The sequence below is a fragment of the Gracilinanus agilis genome, chromosome 4, assembly GCF_016433145.1.
Source record: "Gracilinanus agilis isolate LMUSP501 chromosome 4, AgileGrace, whole genome shotgun sequence".
Lineage (NCBI taxonomy): Eukaryota > Metazoa > Chordata > Mammalia > Didelphimorphia > Didelphidae > Gracilinanus > Gracilinanus agilis.
The window spans coordinates 123,066,590-123,087,213 of NC_058133.1; the positions used below are offsets into that span (position 1 = coordinate 123,066,590).

The 20,624-nt window shown below is 33.7% G+C and overlaps 1 protein-coding gene across 1 annotated transcript in view; it reads right to left on the reverse strand.

Moving 5' to 3' along the window:
* Positions 1-20,624, reverse strand: part of USH2A (usherin) — a 1,059,501-nt gene that overhangs the window by 524,414 nt on the left and 514,463 nt on the right. The window lies entirely within an intron of this gene.

The window sequence follows — 20,624 nt, forward strand, 5'->3', positions numbered from 1 at the left end:
GTTGCCTAGGACAATGAAAGATTAAATAAAATTTTGCCCAGGGTTATGTGAGACTTGTCTTTGACCAATATGATACTTGAACCCAATCTTTTTCTGAATTTGATTTAAGCCCTCCATCTACTGTCCCATTTTATAATTTTATTATTATTTTATAATCTCTATTTCAGTTACACAAAATTTTGTAATTAGATTTTAAAGATGAGGCAGCTAAGTAGTTCAATGGATAGAGTGCCAGGCCTAGAAACAGGAAGTTCTAGGTTCATATCTCTCAAACACTTCCTAGTTGTGTGATTCTATGTTTAGTTTTTAGCATTCTTCTTACTGATAAAAAGAAGGTAAGGTGTTTTGTTTTTTTTATGTCTTAAGCTTCTTGAGGGCAAGTGTTATTTTTATTTCTTTTTTTCCCATCTCTAGAATGTAGCACACCAAATTACACATAACATGGTCTTAATCAATTGGTTAAATAAGCAAATTATAATGAGATATCAATATTGTTCTAACCAGCTATGAATAATGAAATCAAGAAAACTAGCATTTATTCATAATATATATGTATATGTATATATATACTATATAGTAGGAAACAGTAAACAAATACATAGAAATAGAATGATATGTACATGGCATGCAGTTGTGATATTCCATATTTTGAACTATTGCTTTCTTTATCTGCATTTATTGTGCATGTTACAAAGAAAATAATTTTTCAGATGAAATACAATTGTTAACAGCAAAGGTACCTAACAATTAACTATGCTGATTTCACTGATGTGGGATGCAGAAATCATTCTCTGAAATTCCTAGATCTTCACTTCTATTTCCCTGCTTACTCCCTGGGAAAAATTAAATAAATGAATAAGCAGAAGCATTCAGGAAGTTAAAAGAACAATTATGGATAAGCCATAACATGTTTCCTGCTCCACTTAATCTGTAGCTTTAATTTGATCACCTTTATTTTTTGTGACTTAGAATATAAACATTTCATAAACATGTTTAATTTTCATTGAGGAACTGAATCCAAATTTCCCATAGATTACACTGCTGGGATATATATCTCTGTGACACATCATCAGATTATGTCAAAGAATATATCCTAAATGTTCAATAGGTTGTCATATATAATTGAGGAAATCCAATACAAGTACAATTCAATACCAATTTAATACTAGACATTCATATTTACACTCCAGAATTCTGTTTACTGGAAAAAATAAACAATAATGTCTTAATGCATCATAAAAATAGCCTGCAGAGTAACTACAAATGCTTCAAATGTATTTATTTATTTTTATAGTGCAAAGTAAGTATTATGAATATCAACTGAGGTTTTATTCCCCCTTAGGTTACCATGCTGATTGAGTGTGGCAGACATCTCCCTATGTGAATACTTGATCCTTCAATTAAAGAGAAAAGAGGAACAGCTATCGCAGTGTTGAATAATTCCTCATTGCTGTTAATGCTACCCTAAAAATGGAATTCAATGGAACTGCTTTGAAGTTAAGTGTACATGGGATTTTCTATCTTACAAACTGATTGCAGGTGTCTCATAAAAGTTACACAAAGTGTAAAACCTTTCTTTTAAGTGATTTATTAAATTTTGAGCATTTAGAAAGGAAAAGTTAAGAGAATATTTTGACTAAAATACATATCATGCTGCTGCTGATGATTATGAAGCAACTGAAATTCTAAATGATTCCTACCTATAAATGTTTGTCAAATTAAATTATTCCTACTTAGCCATGAACAAGTAACACACTTCTGGGTACTGTTTTCCATTAAAATTTAACAACTAGGAATTGGGACATGTTGAAAAGAAGTTGCATCACTGAGTTCTAATTATGAAAGTACAATAGGGATAGGGATCACCTAGTGTCCTGATTAAAGCAGTCCTACTAGAAGGGGAAATCAGACCACTCAAACTTCTCTCAAGAAAGACCCAGAGAAGGCCAAAAGATTGCTTGGTTCTCTGAGGTAGCTAGGTAGTGCAGTAGCTAGAGATTTGGGGTGGAAGTCAGGAAGACCTGAGTTCAAATTTGGCCTCAGACAATTGACAATTGTGTGATTCTAAGCAAATCACTTAGTCTCCATTTGCCTCAGTTTCCTTATCTATAAAATGGAGGTGATAATAACAAGGTTATTGTGAATCTCAAATGAGATATTTGTAAAGTGCTTATCAAAGTACCTGGTGCAAGATAGGTGCTTAATAAGCAGGTGTTCCCTTCTTTCCTTTGTTAACTAAAGAAGTCTCAAAAGAAACATAAAACTCCCCTGTGTTCTGTTCAGTGGAAGCCTAAAAGCTCATGAAGCTTGGCAAAACTCTGAGCAAGAGAGGAAGTAAAAAAGTAAAAAAGAGGGATTTGAAAAAGCTAATTTAAGATCAAACAAGAGTCTATTTGGCTATTGAGTAGAGCCTAAGAAAAGAAAATCACTTTATCTCAATGACCAACGGAGTACTAAGAAGAAATTAAGTAAAAGATTATAGAAGAAATGAAAGATATGAAGAGAAGATTTTATTTATTTATTTTTATTTAGAATATTTTCTCATGGTTACATGATTCATAATCCCTCCTCTCCCACCCTCTCCTCCCCCCTCCCAAAGCCAATAAGCAGTTCCACTGGGTTATACATGTATCACTGTTCCAAACCTATTTCTATATTATTCATGTTTGCAGCAGAGTGATTCTTTAACATCAAACCCCTAATCCCATCCCTATCACACTATGTGGCCAATCATATATTTTTCTAATACATTTCTGGTTCCACAGTTCTTTCTCTAGATGTGGATAGTGTTCTTTCTCATGAATTCCTCTGGATTGTCCTGAGTCATTGCTGTTAGTAGAAAAGTCTATTGCATTAGATTGTGCCACAGTGTATCTGTCTCTGTGTACAGTGTTCTCCTGGTTCTGCTCCTTTTACTCTGCATCAGTTCCTTGAGGTCATTCCAGTTCACATGGAATTCCTCCACTGATATGAAGACAAGATTGAGAGGAATGTGCAAAGCTTATAACAAAAGGTGATAAACTTCATACAAAGAATGAACTCCCTAAAATTAGAATAGACTAAACTGAGAATGATTACTCCATGACACAATAAAGAATATTAAATTGAAATCAAAAGGCTGAAAAAATAGAAGAATTAATGTATCTCAGAAAAAATTGGCCTAGAAATAACGTCAAGATAATTTAAGAATCTAAGAATTAATGAGCAAAAGCAAAATATAATGATGAACAAAAGCAAAATAAAAATTCTTCTTTTAAGAAAACATGAATGAGAAATGCCCAAATCTATTACATGGAAAAAGCAAAGAAAAAAATGGCTGGAATCCTAGCAATAGTCACTTCATGAAGGAAATAACAATAACACCCTGAAAGAAACACACAAATTAAAAATTTTTAGAATGCCAAATAATATTGCTTAATTTTGGAGTTTCCATTTTAAAGGTAAAAAATACTGAAAGCAGCCAGAAAAAAAAAAGTTTAACTACCAAGGAACCATAGTCAGTATTACCCAAAATTTGATAGTCATCATTTTAATAGAGATATCTATGGCTATCGCATTCCAAAAGAAGAAAGCTAAAGGCTTTCAAACAAAAACATCTTGACCTGAAAAAACTGAGCATAATCCTACAAGGTTACAACATTTATCTATAGAAGGAAGAGAAAAATTTCAAGCATTCTTGATGAAAGGATCAGAGCTAATGAGAAAATGTGAAATCTAAACACTGAAGTCAAGAGAAACCTGAAAACCTAAATATAATAGATCAGAACTTCAATATCTTTAAAGACCATGGAAGGAATTAAATTTAAAAAATAATTTTAATACATTATATTCATAGGTATCTTAGACATTGAAATACATATGGCATGAAATCTAAGTAATTAAGGGGAAATGAATCACTTTAAGGGATTTTTAAAATATTCTAAGTGAGTGGTGGCTATAAATGAGTGGATTGCTCTTTGGGGAAGGACAAAGGGAATATCCAGACAAATAGCTCTAGACTTACTTAACCACAGGTCTCTGTTGAAACACTCCTTACTATGGCAGAGAAAAGAAAGATTGAGAAAGGTCATTAACTCTAAATATATCTCAGAGCATAGGACTCAGGTTAACTCTATTACCTGTTGTGATCTTTTTCAAGGACTTAAAAGTTCCATAGAAAGATCTATTCTTTCCTTATATTAACAGATACAGTAGTATTCCTCTCTACTCAGACTTTTCCAGTAATTTGAATTTTACTTTAACCACGAAGAGGCCAATTAGTTACTTAGAAATATAAGTATAAATTATGCAGGAGATCCCAAATTCTGTCTAAATATTGGGAATTTTCAAATTGAGGCCACAGTGATTATGATTTATATTCATCCTTTCATTTAATGTAAACTTTTTAAATCAGTAGAGGAAACCACATGGACTTGAGGGGCTTTTATATTGCCTCTTAGCTGAAAACCAATTAATCATTGTAAAAAAATATTATAATCAAAATTAATTCAGTATTAGGTAAACAATGAACATAATAGGCCATATAAATACAAAAATATCACATAATAATTTAAATATATGTAGAAAAAAGTTTGTGACAAAATACGATATATTCTTTTTAAAGTACTAAGAAACATAAGAAATAAATAGCTCCTTTCTTCATGTGGTAAATTGTATTTATAAATAATTGAGATAAAAGAGTGGAAGTCCATACTACTCAAATCAAAGTTCCAAATTTCTCTATTGAATCAATTTATCAATAATTTACTCCTTCAATGAGTTCAACTAGCAAAATGCTCTAAGTCCTGATTCTTATAACAAATGAAACCATCTTTTTGACTATGTGCCTTGATAAGGCAGATATCTCTACCAGTATCTGAAGGAACAAATTCTGGGATGTGGGAAGACATAATCCCCAAAATAGTATAACACTCCTATTTGCCACAAAATTATGATAAAGTCAAAGACTCTTGAACAATAACAAAGTGTTCAATTAGAGAGATGACATTCAGAGAACATGATCTCTTTGGGGCAAGGAAAGCTAACTTTAAGACTCTACAAAAGTCTCAAACCAACTTAATATGAATGTCACAGAAGAAGAAAATAATTACCTTCTTATTAGAACAACAAATTATAACTATAGACCAATCTCCCTAATAAACATAGATGCAAAAATCTTAATAGAATATTAGCAAAGAGACTCCAGCAAGTAATTAAGAAGATCATCCACCATGATCAGGTGGGATTCATACCAGGAATGCAAGGATGGTTCAACATTAGGAAAACCATCCACATAATAGACCATATCAACAGTCTAACAAACAAAAATCACATGATTATGTCAATAGATGCTGAAAAAGCCTTTGACAAAATACAGCATCCATTCCTATTGAAAACATTGAAAAGTATAGGAATAGAAGGAGCCTTGCTAAAAATAATAAACAATATATACCTAAAACCATTAACAAGCATTATATGCAACGGGGATAAATTAGAAGCCTTCCCAATAAGATCAGGAGTGAAACAAGGATGCCCATTATCACCTCTATTATTCAACATAGTACTAGAAACACTAGCAATAGCAATTAGAGAAGAAAAAGAAATTGAAGGTATCAAAATATGCAATGAGGAGACTAAGCTATCACTCTTTGCAGATGATATAATGGTCTACTTAAAAAATCCTAGAGAATCAACTAAGAGGCTGGTAGAAATAATCAACAACTTTAGCAAAGTGGCAGGATACAAAATAAATGCACATAAATCATCAGCATTTCTATACATTTCCAACACATTAGAGCAGCAAGAGGTAGAAAGAGAAACACCATTTAAAATCACCCTAGACAATATAAAATACTTGGGAATCAATCTAACAAAACAAACACAGCTATTATATGAAAACAACTACAAAACACTTTCCAAACAAATAAAACTGGACGTCAACAATTGGAAAGCTATTAATTGTTCATGGGTAGGACGAGCTAACATAATAAAAATGACAATTCTACCCAAATTAATTTACCTATTTAGCGCCATAACTATCAAATTACCAAAAAACTTCTTTACTGAATTAGGAAAAACTATAACAAATTTCATTTGGAATAGCAAAAGATCAAGAATATCAAGGGAAATAATGAAAAAAAATGTGAAGGAAGAGGGCCTAGCAGTAACAGATATTAAACTATACTATAAAGCAGCAGTCAGCAAAACAATATGGTACTGGCTAAGAGATAGAAGGGAGGATCAGTGGAATAGACTCGGGGTTAATGATGTCAGCAAGACAGTGTATGATAAACCCAAAGAACCCAACTTTTGGGACATGAATCCACTATTTGACAAAAACTGCTGGGAAATTTGGAAAACAATATGGGAGAGATTAGGTCTAGATCAACATCTCACACCCTACACCAAGATAAATTCAGAATGGGTGAATGACTTGAATATAAAGAGGGAAACTATAAATAAGCTAAGTGAACACAAAATAGTATACCTGTCAGATCTGTGGGAAAGGAAAGATTTTAAAACCAAGCAAGAGTTAGAGAAAATTACAAAATGTAAATTAAATGATTTTGATTATATTAAGCTAAAAAGCTTTTGTACAAACAAAAACAATGTAGTCAAAATCAGAAGGGAAACAACAAATTGGGAAAAAAATCTTTATAACAAAAAACTCTGACAGGGGTCCAATCACTCAAATATACAAGGAGTTAAATCAATTGTATAAAAAAATCAAGCCATTCCCCAATTGATAAATGGGCAAGAGACATGAATAGGCAATTTTCAGGTAAAGAAATCAAAAGTATCAATAAGTACATGAGAAAGTGTTCTAAATCTCTAATAATTAGAGACACCTAGGAGATTGACTAAAATGAAAGAAGGGGAGAGTAATGAATGTTGGAGGGGATGTGGCAAAATTGGGACATTAATGAATTGCTGGTGGAGTTGTGAAATGATCCAACCATTCTGGATGGCATTTTGGAATTATGCCCAAAGAGCGCTAAAAGAATGCCTGCCCTTTGATCCAGCCATACCATTGCTGGGTTTGTACCCCAAAGAGATCATAGATAAACAGACTTGTACGAAAATATTTATAGCCGTGCTTTTTGTAGTGGCAAAAAACTGGAAAATGAGGGGATGTCCTTCAACTGGGGAATGGCTGAACAAATTGTGGTATATGCGGGTGATGGAATACTATTGTGCTAAAAGGAATAATAAACTGGAGGAATTCCAAGCAAATTGGAGAGACCTCCAGGAACTGATGCAGAGCGAAAGGAGCAGAGTGAGGAGAACATTGTACACAGAGACTGATATACTGTGGTAAAATCGAATGTAATGGGCTTCTGTACCAGCAGTACTGCAATGACACAGGACAGCTCTGAGGGATTTATGGTAAAGAACGCTACCCACATTCAGAGGAAGAACTGCAGGAGAGGAAACATATAAGATAAACAGTTGCTTGAATGCATGGGCTGAGGCAGACATGATTGGGGATGTGGACTCGAAACTACCACACCAATGCAACTAACAACAATTTGGAAATAGACCCTGAACAAAAGGACACATGTTACAACCAGTGGAAATGTGCGTTGGCCATGGGTGGGGGGAGAGCAGGGGGTGAAGGGGAAAGTAGGGGCATAAAGTATGTAAACAGGTTAAAAATGAATATTAATAAATGTTTAATAATTTGAAAAAAAGAACAATAAATTATGATTTTCCTTCTAAACTTGACCTTACTTTCTCCTGGACCCTAAATGTACTTTTGTGAGAATGTGTCTGAGGATGTTTTGGGGGGGTTCTTTTTTTTTAGGGGGAGTGTTTATAACAATTAAAAAAATAACACCATAATAAATACTCCAAATTAAATGATAATAAATTCTGGCTGGATAGCCAATATCATTTTAATAGTCAATCTGTGGGCAGCACAGCAATGGAAACTAGTAAGCAACAATGATAGAAAATCTCCCACCCCCTCAGTATTACCTCCAGGACATCAAAGGAGAGAGATTTGTTGCCTTCTAGGGACACAGACCATCAATGTGAATGAGAGTGGGGGAAGTAAATGTAAATTAAAAGTATTTTCAATATGATAAGGGGTGCAGCAAGAATGTATATTATTACTACTATTATTTGATATCATATTAGAAATGCTATCTTTATAAAAAGGATAAGAAAAAGAAGCAGAAGGAAAAGGTATAGGACAAGAATTATGGCTTTTTGCTGATGCTATAATATTAGAAAACCCTAGAGATGTAACAAATAGCTTTCAACAAAATAGCAAAATACAAATAAGCACACAAAAGTCTTCAGCTTTTCTGTATATTGCCAACAAAACCTAGTAGGAAGAGAGAGAAGCAGAAAAATACAACCAAAATGAGTAATGAATGTATAAGATACTTGAAAATCTACTTCCAAGAAATGTAAGAACTGTGTTTTTAAATGCATAAAATCAAATATATAGGATTATAAGGGAAATAATTATATTGAAATAATTTATATAAATGCTTATGGTTAAGAATCCCTGATAAAGAATAAAATTTTTGGAAGAATACCAAGGAAAACAGAAAGGAGAGGGGGCTGTCAGTATCAGACCTCAAATTATACTACTAAGAACTAATCATCAAAGCTATTTTGTGCTGGCTAAAAGATAGAAAATTTCACCAGTGAAGTGGATTTCTACACAATGTAGAAAAGCAAATGAGCATAATAGCATAAAATTCAATAAATGTAAATACTCCATTTACTGAGGTAAGAGTTCATTGATTGACAAAAGCTTGTGGGGAAAATGATACTCTGGTAAAAATTAGTTTTAGATAAACATCTCCCATGATTAGTGCATCTCCCAAATGGCTATGTGAAGTAAATAAAAAAAACCAAACAATATCATAAACCAAAGAATTAGGGAATTTTTTTTTGAACCTTGGGATAGGATATGAGTTGAAGATACCAGGGACCTTCTCTTTTTCTCCTCATTCTGCCAATTATCAGCTAGAAGACAGACTAGGATAGCATGCTGCTATTGGCAGGAATCAGAGAATCACAAAAATTTCCTTTCCTCAAACAATCTTCATTATTCCTTGGATCAGTTTCCACCAGACCCAATATAGACTTACTATAAGGGCAATATTAGAACTGTGTTGCTGTCCATAGTTAAACCTCAGCAAATAATATAGCAATTATTTGGAATAGTTTCATCCCTAGATGAATAAAACAAAAAAAAAGTAGATGTGTTTTTGTGTATGTACACATACACACAAACTTACAACATATATCTGTACACAACACACACATATATTTGTATAACATATACTAAACAAATATTTATCAGTTACTTATTATATGTATAGCACTGTATGCATAAATTGAATTTATCTCAAATCCTCAAAAGAAATACAATAGACTTTCACACTAAAGGGTGATGTTTCAATATTTTGTCTCTAGTAAGAGGTTTTACTTTTTAAAAATATGTATAATAATAAAAATTATAAATAAAGGTTAATAAGCCAAAGAAATACATTTCTTATTGTGGGATTTCCTTAAATGGCAAGTTATATAGGGGGACAGAGGGTTTTAATAGTATCCCCCACAAACTGATTATATGTAGGTGGCTAACTAATTTATCAGTTTGTAGTGTGGTCCTGGGATCTCTATAGCTATAGATATAGGTATAACAATGGCTAATTAAATTTAGCTATTAATAAATAATGTCTCTAGCTATAGCTACGTTCACCTACTTAATATATGTAGTTATAGAGATATAATTACATATATAGTTATAAACAGAAAAAACTGATATACATCTATATATAACTACACCCATTTTATCTTTATATAACTACAGGTTACATACATTCAAATATAGCTTATGATATAAGAAAATTTGAAAAGATATATAACCTTATCAAAATGTCATTATTTTTAAAGGATTTAGAATATAACTTAATGATGCCTTCTCATTTTATGAAAGTCATATCCATGTCATCTTCCACATGAAGATCTACTGAAAAGCTCTGGAGGTCATTCTTTAAAAAACAATTAATTAATTAATTTAGAATATTTTTTCATGGTTACATGATTCATGTTCTTTCCCTCCCATCTTCCAATCCCCCTTCTGTAGCCAATAAGCAATTTCACTGGGTTTTACATGTGTCATTGATCAAGATCTATTTCCATATTATTGATATTTCCACTAGAGTGATTGTTTAGAGTCTGCATCCTCAATCATATTCCCATTGACCCATGTGATCAGGCAGTTATTTTTCTTCTGTGTTTCTATTTCCACAGTTCTTCCTCCGAATATGAATAGCATTCTTTCTCATAGGTCACTCAGAATTGTCCTGGATCATCATATTGCTACTAGTAGAGAAGTCCATTACATTCTATTGTGCCACAGTGTATCCATCTCTGTGTATAAGGTTCTCCTGGTTCTGCTTCTTTCATCAATTCCTGGAGGTCATTCCTGTTCACATGGGATTCCTCCAGTTCATTTTTCCTTTGAGCATGATAGTATTCTATCACCAACAGATACTACAGTTTCTTCAGTCATTCCCCAATCGAAGGGCATCCCCTCATTTTCCAATTTTTTGGCACCACAAAGAGAACAGCTATAAATATTTTTATACAAGTCTTTTTCCTTATTATCTCTTTGGGGTACAAACCCAGCAATGGTATGGCTGGATCAAAGGGCAGGCAGTCTTTTAAAGCCTCTTAGACAGTTCCAAATTGTCATCCAGAATGGCTGGATCAATTCACAGCAATGCATTAATGCTTTGCTACATCCCTGTCAACATTTATTATTTTCCTTTGCTGTCATTTTAGCCAATCTGCTAGATGTGAGGTAGTACCTCAGGATTGTTTTGATTTGCATTGGAGGCCATTTCTTGTTATTATATGGATTCAAATAAGCATGGAATCTGTCCTTCAGTCTTCACTCTCTTATTACATGACTGCCCATTCTCATTTTCCATCATATATTAAGAATAGCCTTTGTTTTATTTTTCCCATATGGTATCAAGTGAATATATTATATAACATACTATTGTACATTTATACATTAGCATAGTATAGAAGAAATGATTAAATAATACATAATAGTATATCTTATAAATTAAAAAAAACTTTTTGTCTCTCAACTAACAAGTACATGTTAAGCACTGTGCTAAGGGCTTGGAATACAAAGACAAAAAATACTTTTAAAAAGACTATTTTAAAGAGTTCACATTGTACTGAGAAAAATAACATGCATGCATATAGGTGTTTGTTTATGTGTTTGCACACATGTTCACTTGAAAAATACAAAATCCATACAAGATGGCTTAGTTGAGGAAAGCACTACCCATTGGAAAGACCAGGAAAGACTCTCTATAGAAGAGCAGAGATTGATTTGATTTAAGAAAATAAGGAAATCTATGAGGTGAAGGAAGAGAATGTGCAGGACAAACTTTGGGGACAACTAGTATAAAGGTATATACTGGCACAGAGGGGAGAGGTCATAAGTGTGAAACAATAAGCCTGGCTTTGCTTAAATCACAGTGTTTCAAAAAAAGTAATAATGAGATTCAGGAAGTAGATAGGAAACAGGTTGTAAAGGGCTTTAAGAGTCAAACTGATATTTATATTTTATCTTTGGACAAAAATATTTTTGATTAAGTGGGTAGCATAGACAGATTTGTACTTCAGAAAAATCGTGTTGGTGATAGAGTGGAAGATGAGCAGGCAGTAACTTAGGGTGAGGAAACCAATTAGGAAGCTATTGCAATAGTCCAGGCATGAATAAAGGAAGGACAGAATGTGGGTGGTGGCTGAGACAGTAGCAATACGGGAATGATACAAGAAATTTTGTAGAAGTTAAAATAAAAACTTTTGACAACCATTAGGATTTGCTGGGTTGAGAGAGAATGGGGATTTGAGGATAATGCCAATGATGTGAACCTGATTGAAGCAAGGATGGTAGGGTCCCACAAGAAAAATAAGGAAGTTTGGAAAAGGTATGCATTTTGAGAGAAAAATAATCATTTGCCAATACATGTAGATATTGTACATTTACAAATGTTCAATCACCATTTTGTGATATGGGACTGAAACCCAAGAGAGAGAATGGGAATGGATATATAAAATTGGGAATTATATGCAAGGAAATAAGTAATCTCATGGAAATCATTGAATTTAAAGTCAGTGCAAAAAGAAAAGAGAACTAGATCTTCGATAAAACTTGTACTCCTGTGAGCCTAATATAGATGATGAAGTAGCAAGTGATAATAAAAAAGCAGTGGTGAGAAAGGTTGGAGAACCAAGAGTTTGTTACAAAGAAATTCATTGAAGAGCAAGCATACAGGAGAGGGAAATTAACAGGGTCAAATATTGCAGAGAGGTTTTCACAAAGGTAAGACAACAAGAGAATATCAGATTTAGCAATCAAAGAAGTCATACATAACTTTGGAGGGAGTCGTTTCCTTTGAGAGACAGGGTCTGAAGCCAAATTCCAGAGGATGTAGAAGTCATTGAGAAAAGAGGGATCAGAAGCAAGGCATGTAAGACAGCTGCCCACCCCAACCCCAGAGGTTTGGATGAGATAGGGACAAGAGATATAAGATGATAGATTGAGGGAACAGTTGGGTCCAGAAGAGCTTTTATTTTGCTTAATTTTTTTTAAAGAATAAGGAAGTCATGGACATTTTTTTTAGGTTGCAGGGAAGCAGCTAGTATCTAGAAAGAAATTGAAAAATAGCAGAAGAGGAGAGGTGATTAAAAGAATAATCTATTGGAGAAGACATTAGGAGATTAGATCAAGGGCATGCAGAGAGGCATTCACATTAACAAGAGCGGCCACATCATTGTCAGAAATTAGAGTAAAGGAGGAGATCGTGATCATATTATTAAAGACATTTGAGATTTAGAGAAGATGAGAAGAGGGAATCTTACAGAAAATGTCCTCTATTTTCTTAGTAAAGTTGAAGAAAGGTCACTTATTGAGAAAGTAGAAGAAGAAGAGGGTGCAAAGGTCTGAGGGTAGAAAAAAAAAGGTTTAGAAGAGACCCTGAAGGTAGTAGGTTAGAATCTCAATGACAGAAAAAGAAAGATAGCTTTTCTTTCTGTGAGGTCACAGTTGTGATGACATAACAAATTTGCCACTGAGTCAGGCATCCAAGGTGTATGACTTCCTCTAGTTCCAATGGGTAATATCTCAGTAAGAGCAGAGAGCGATTTTAGGAGTAATTCAGAGTTGAGTTATAAGGTAAGAGCAGTGATAGAACAAGGGAACAAGGGATTAAAGGCTAGATAGTACTGTGGAGTTGAACTTGTTAAATAAAGTATCAAAATTGAAAAGGGAAGAAAGAAAAGTCAGAGCCAGAATAATGTCCTGGGAAAATACTGAGGAATGAAAAAATTAAAGGTATCAATTAGGACAAAGAACAGCTTTATTATGGATTTATTATATATATATATACATATATACATATATATATCCACTTATCCATTTCATATATGTGTATATGTGTGTATGGAAGTAGAATGTAAATGGGTAATGGCGGGATCTATGGTATGCATATCCCTCTGTGTGGCTGAGGTAGAATGAAGAAGTAGATCCTATGATTTGAGAAGACCAAGGAACTAGGAGGTTAAGATGTTTGAAATGTTTGTTTATGATATTTCAATGTGGAAAATAAATTTTGAAACCTCCTACAAAAATAATATGAATCTGGAGAGAGTAAGAATATGAGATAAGTAATGAACTTCCTATGTAAAAAGAATAATAACCTGCTGTGAGAAGACAATAACCAATATATTCTGAATAGGACAGTAAATTTGAAGGGAGTACATTTTAAAGGAATAAAAGTTGCTGAGTAATAGCAGCAATGGGAGAGATTAGAAGTAGTATTCATCCCTATCCATGTGATAGGTGTTATAAGAGAAAGTACAACCAACTGTGGAGATGATAGACAGGGATATGACATCATCTGGAGTAAGGCAGACGTTAGCAACCACCAGAAGAATCATGAATAGAAGAGGTCCAAAGTGAAGGATAATTGTTACTTATAAAATAGGAATTTCAGAAGTCTCAATGGAAGGCACCAGCATAGTGGAAAAGGTATGAGGAAGGGCTGAGGATTATAGAAATGAGAAAATACTGACAAGGCAAGGATTTAGTATTATATGAATTGATAGAATAACAGGTAGTATTTGGAATTTATTACAAATATCATGCAGTAAGAGGAGGAAGCAGAACAGCTGTATAAAGCTATAGAAAAGATGTCATGCAATCTTTGCTGCTCTAAAACACTATTGATGTGTCTAGCAATGGGACACGGGACACTGTGCCTTCAGTTTGGGAGGCTTTGCAGCTTTTCAAGGTGGACATTTGATTGTTTATGAAACAGTCTGGGCAGGATTTCCAAGTGAGGTAGTGTGTGTTATGTGCAAGTCAGCAGAGCAGGTTAGGTCCTCTAACAGGGAGGTCTATTCGGGTCTACTGGAAAGATCAGATGAGAGGTGGACCTTCAAGAGGGTGATACATACAGAAAGAAAGATCCACACATGAATAAATGTGTTTATGAGATACATATATGTACATATGTTCATTATAATGTCTCTACATATATACATGCATAATAAATATGATCTTTCTCTCCATTGTCATTTGGGTGGCCCACATTGTTGAATTCTGATGTTAAGCAGATGAGTTTTTTTTTCAAGGAGAAGCTTTAGAGATATTAAAAATACTCTATAACTTCCTAAATGCCATCCTACCTCCTGTGCCATTCTGAAACTGATTTACTGTCCAACTTCAAAGTCTGGCCAAGTTCATGTTTTAACAGATTAGCTCTATGTAATGTCTATTCAACTTCCTACTTTAGAATGAACAAAAGGCATTGTTCTTCCAATTGGCTTTTCTTCTGTGAATCATAGAATCATGAATTTAGAGGAAGAAGGTACCTCAGAGGCAATTAAATCCAAGTCTTTCCTTTTTAGAGATGAGGATGCCCATGAAGACTGACTGATCTGCCCAAGATCACACAAACAGTAAGTATCATTGGGATCTGAATCCAGGGTCTCCAATAGTTAAACTCAAATCTTTTTAGTGATTATGGCTCTGGTGTGTAAAACTGTGAGGAAATGAGCACACTCTCATCCACAAAGAGGAGCCTCAATAAACTTCTTTTTGGAGTTTTTTATATTTATTGTAAGATGATAGATGGAGAGATCCCCAAGGGTATGTTTGTTAGATAGACTTGTGTGTGTTAAGCCTATCTGTGGGTAACTCTCCACTTTTGCCCTGAGAGCTTCAAGGGGATCATCTCTGAGATGGGATAGAGAACAAAAAATGGACAGGAACCAGTATTCAGATAACGGACCTCTTTGGGTAGTGGTATAGACAGTTTTCTAGGACTCGTGTAATTGCTAGACCCCAAGAAGTTCTTTCTGAACACAGCCCTGTCGAGGTAAGACTCAATGACTTACAGCCTTGAGTTTGAGTTAAGCAAAGCTTATTAGACAGTCTCCCCCAATTCCCTCTTCTATCTTCTACTTCTACTGTATCTTCAAAAGAAATTCTTTTCTGTCTGCTTATCTTAATAGGGTGGTTTATTTCACAAAGGAACAAAGTTGGGTGTGGAGAGTAGGGTAGGAAACCCTACCTTGTCACTATAGGTGCAAGGTCCTTTTTGGCTTGGGCTAAACACAAGACTTTAACCCAAAATGCTCTTTCCTCCTTCCTCTCCAGTCTGTCATTTATCTAATCTACAGACTGGGTGATAAAGGTCATTCTCAATTGGCCTAGAGTTAGGGAGGGAAGCTTCAGGCTGGCTCAGGGAGCCTCCCTGGTCAAAAGACTCCTTTAGCCACAGCAAATTTCCAAAAGCCTCTTATGTATTGTTTATTTGACAAGAGGAACACTTCCAGGTCTTCAGCCACAAGACATAGAAAAGGAAAGCCTCAGGTATTTAAATGTTGGAACCAGAAGTGAGGTAAAATTCTCCATCTCCCACCAGTCTAGAGAAGAAGACCACTTCCCATGGTTCTATCTCCCACAATCCTCTGCTCTTGTCATTCAAGGTTGCATGCAATATTCCAAACCTTTTCTGTGTCAAAACTTTTCCTACAATTTCCTCTATGATAATCATGTCTTCCTGTTAGGTTACTTATTTTGTATTAGTCAATAAAAATCAAAAGGCAGAAAAATAAAAAGAAGTTGTTACTTCTTTCAAGGAATCTTGTATGATTTTGTCACATGCGTGGGAGAAATGTTCATCTTGTTGAAGGAGAGACTTTGAAGTGATACTTTGATGTTCTAAAAGATTTTTAAAATCAAACAATGAGAATGTTAGGATTTTGTTTACTGTGCAACATTTAGTCAACTATGTGACTGTAAAGATGCTTCAGCTTTTGAATGTTGCTTGCAAAAGTCTACATTGTTCTCATTTTAAAGCTCTATCAATGATTTTTCAATACATGAAATTATTTATTTTGTAGGGATAGATAATTAGATGTAAATGTTGGTATTTATTGATGTTTGCTAATTTGCCTTTTTTTGGTAGTAATAGTATTTATTACTTTTCCTGCTCTTTGAGATATCTTAAGCTATGGCAAACCTAAGGAATCAATCAAAAATGTTTATTAATTTCTTCATTGTAATCAGATTGGAGATATAATTAATCAAACAATCTCTACTTCAAATGATTTCATATTTTATCAGAGGAGACAAAGCCCATTAGAAGTAAAAAATAGAATAGATAAAAAGAAGCAAGGTAGTTTGAGAGGGAGGACACTAGTAGTTGAGGCTTCACATAGAAGGAGATGCTGAAGCTGCACCTTGAAGCAAGAGTGGAATTCTATAATGTAAAAAAGGAAAGAGGGCATTCCAGACATTGAGAAGCATCTATAAAAATGCATAGAGTTGGAAGACAAAATGTTGTACAGGAGAAAAAGCAAGTGGACAGTTAGTCTGTGAAGAAATTAATTAAATAAAAAGCAGTAATGGTCTACTATATGATAACTGCTGTGATTTGTGCTGGAGATACAAAAGCAAAACAAGTCCCACCTTCAATGGGTATAAATTCAATTAAGTGGGAAGATGGAGAAGAATAATGAGTCATAAATCTAGAATTGTGAATCAGATTATAAAATCTGATTAGGGCTTCAATTGCCAAAGAAGGCTTTATATATTTTTGGAGGTAATAATAATAATTAATAATAAGAGCTAATATTTATATAATGCTTCCTCTGGGCCTGACTCTTTACTAAATGCTTTACAATTATTATCTCATTTGCTCCTCACAATGAACCTGAAAAGAAGGTGCTATTATAATCCTCCTTTTATAGATAAGGAAACTGAGGCAAACAGGTTAATTGAATTGCTCAGTCACAGAACTAGTTACATGTGAGGTGATATTAGAACTCAGGTCTTCTGATTGTAGAGCCAGTGCTCTATCCATTTAGTAAGCAAACTACAATAGGAAACCATTGGATTTTTTTGAGTTGAGAAGTGATATGGTCTTAACTACACTTAAGGAACATCACTTTAAAGCTGAATTAAGGATGGATTGGAAATTGGAAATGTCTAAAGATTTAGACATATAATATTTTAGACATAAAAAATGTCTAAAACTAATTAGAAAATTAGTACAATAGGCTTTTGAGAAATAGTGAGAACCTGAAGTAAGGTGGTAGCCACATGACCTGAAGGAAGGGAATGGATGGCAGCAGTTTAAAGGTAGAATGGACAAGAATTGATAATGTTTTCAATATGGAGGAATGAAGGATAGGGAAGAGGGAAGATGACTCTAAGGTTGTAAACTCAGATGACCACAAGGGTGAGGGCATCTTTAAAAGTAAGAAAGTTAAGAAGAAGTGTAGATTTAGGAGAAAATTAAAATTCTGTTTTAGATAAGTTGTATATGAGATACCTACAAGATATCCAGGTGGAAATCATCCAATATACATTTGGTGATATATAGTTTGTATAGAGACCAAGTTGTCACAAAACCCTGAGAGGAGAACATTTTCAGGAAGATGGTTCCTGCCAAATACTACAAAGAATTCAAAAGGAATGAGGTTTGGGAAGAAGCCATTGGGTTTGCATTTAAGAGACTATCCATACCTTTGGAGACAACAGTGTTAGTTAATTGTTTAAGTCACAAACAAAACTGTAAGGGAAGTTAGTTAAGAAATAAACAAGAAAAGTAAAGTCAGCAAGATAGTTAGCTTCTTCTCTGAGTATGACTAAAAAGGGAACAGGAGATAGAGAATACTAGTGTGATGAGATGGTAAGGTAAAGGGGGTTAAGGATAACAGAGGGTTGCAAAGGACACTAAGAGCAGCTCAACACTAGGGTCCAACAGTTTTTTTCACTACCATTAAATACTAGAGGCCTGTGATGTCAAACTCAAATAGAAATGGGGGTCACTAACTAGTACACATAGATCCCTGGAGGCACATGTTGACTTAGAAAACAACATATTAACATTATCTGTGTTCCATTATATTTTAAATTATTTGCAGAGAAGGTGAAAACTTGCAACAAATAAAGGGAGTTTGTTTGTTTTTTCCATTTGATAGTTCATTATATTCCACTGAAACTGCAGGTTCAAACCCTAAACCTAATTGCAGAAAACCTATGTCTATAGGTAGCAAAAAGTATTAAATGAGAAGAATTGTTCTGTGAATGGATGCCTATGTTCAAACAGCACCATTTTAGCACAAAGCAAAAACTTAGTATTACTCCCCAAATTGACCTAGGGATTGTCTTTCTCATGCTTTTCTGGGAACAAGAGTAAATTGAGTAAAATACTGACTACCCTGTCCCTGATTAAGAACTCCTCTCATTTCCTTCTTCAATAATCACAGTTTCCACCATTCAAAATGGAGTTATAAGTCAGAGCTGAAAGATAAGATACACTCTGTGGATTTTTGTCTTATTGTAAAATAGAATTGTGTGTCTCAAATCCTTTCACTTTATTTGTGTACCTGATACTTCTATTATTTTTAATGGTTAATTAAAATTGAAAATGGCTAATTGAAATTGGTGATTTTATATGTGGTAGTCATTTTTAAAAGGCCTCTTTGAAAACCTAAAGATGGAAGCTACTCTGTTCTTCAAATTTACTACCCTCCAGAAATGAATTCAGAAAGTGGTAGAGAGTTGCTGTCACCTGAATCTTAATCTACTTGGTCCTATTAACTCTGACCTAGGCATACAGCAGAAAATAGAGTCTAGGATCTCTAAGCCTTATATATGAAATCCCAATTCTCCATAAGGAGGATAAACAATCTCAAAGACAATTTCTATTACAAACTATTGGAAGGCCTACAAACAAAACAGAAAAAAAAAGCTTCTGGTTTTGTTTTTTTGTTTTTGTTTTTGCTGGTATCACAAAGGAAGGGATCTGTATATATGTATTACTAAACTCAAGGCTCAATAAATTTATAAATATTCTTGTTAAAATATGTCTCGTACAGCTAAATATTATTCTCCATCATTAGATATGAAAAAATGAATGATTTGTAGAAAGAAGAGAATAGATTAAAAGATTCCAAGACATTTGATTTTTTTTCTTTTAAATTAATGGTTCCTCAGATTAAAAAGACACACTGAAATTTCTGGATTTTATTAAAGGCCAGGTAGATTAGACAATACAAAGACTAAAAGGACAATTACTTTGTTTCTTCTTCAAAATTCTAGCTGCCCAATGATCATACACTTAATAGACATTTAATAGCCCTCAATGGAAGAAACAAAGACTTTAAATTGAAATTAAAATCTATAATCCTTTGAAATGATGGAATTACTTTCATATTACTTATAGCATTGTGTTTAGGGGTTGGAGGGAGTAGGGAATTAATTTGCTAGAGCAAGTGGTACAAATGGAGTTGGAAGGAAGAGTTCCAGGGCCTCCCAACTCCATTAGTATTCAAGCTGGTTGAATATAGGGCAATAGAATAAGAGACAATAATCTTGATTCTCACTGTTCTCTATTGCTTAGATTGCTATTCGAGTAGAGTGGGACAAGATTTCATTATTTAACATTTGTAGCAAATGATCACTCATTTATGTCTTATGAGAAATTTGTAATAAAATAGAAAATAACTTCAATAGTGAAGATAATCACTCATTCTAATTATTTGAGCTCTCTCAGTGTCCCTAAATATATCTGTCGTTTTTGCCACTGAGCTTAATTAAACTGAGATGGCTGGATTAATTAAAACCACAGTAAACATAAGACTAAATAATAAAATAGCAGTTTTTTCTTTCTTCTTTTTGGGGCAATTTTACAAGATGCTTTTTTTAATTTTTAGGGATGAGTTTTTTTAGGTTTGTTTTGGAGACATAAAAAAGTCATTTTGGAGTCCATGATCACTTCAAAAAACAGCTAATAATAAATTTTGAGCTAGAAAAAAATTGTTACCTTGTTGCAAAAATCCTATCAATTTGAAACAATACTATCATGTCATAATAATGACACAACTTTAAATACATTTCTAAAAGTATTGTCCTCAAATTTGTAAATACATCCTATTTTTATTGACAACAGACTAGTTTGATAATCTAAACTCATCAAAGAGAAACCAATACAATTCAGAAACTTCTTTAAAAAATATACAATTCCACTGCTGAGTAAATACTAATACATGTATTTAATGCCTGAAAAATATAA